General features: G+C 35.8%; 1 pseudogene; it reads left to right on the forward strand.

The window, feature by feature from the left end:
- On the forward strand, positions 1-208 carry LOC116642868 (annotated as a pseudogene).
- Positions 209-439: the final 231 nt, after the last annotated feature.

Consider the following 439-nt stretch of genomic DNA (forward strand, 5'->3'; position numbering starts at 1 on the left):
AGCTTTGCGCAGTGGCAGTATCGTAGCCAATGAGGTTTATCCGAGGCGCGATTATTGCTAAACAATGGGTCAGTCAGAACTTAAGAAGGAACTAAAAGTTCAGGGAGAAGTCAGGGGCTGTTATGATGGTTTTATTTTCACCACTACTTTATTTCCACCATTATATGTTGGCTCTGAGTCAACATATAATAGTGCATTACATTAATGGGCATCGTAGGGCAAGTTGATTATTGTGTAGCCAGCTAAAGAAATTCATTTTTGTTTTATTTAATAGTTCAGTTCAATATTTAGTTAATATTGAATTAGAATAATTTAATTTGCTTAAGAGGATTAATGAAACAGATCTAGATCTCTCTGTGTTATTGTTTTTCACAAGGGGAAAAATTATACTCTTTCCTGGCTATGTCTGATGGAGGTATTTGCAAGGGTTTCCACCCTT

This window comes from Phoca vitulina, unplaced genomic scaffold, assembly GCF_004348235.1.
Source record: "Phoca vitulina isolate PV1807 unplaced genomic scaffold, GSC_HSeal_1.0 scaffold24, whole genome shotgun sequence".
NCBI lineage: Eukaryota > Metazoa > Chordata > Mammalia > Carnivora > Phocidae > Phoca > Phoca vitulina.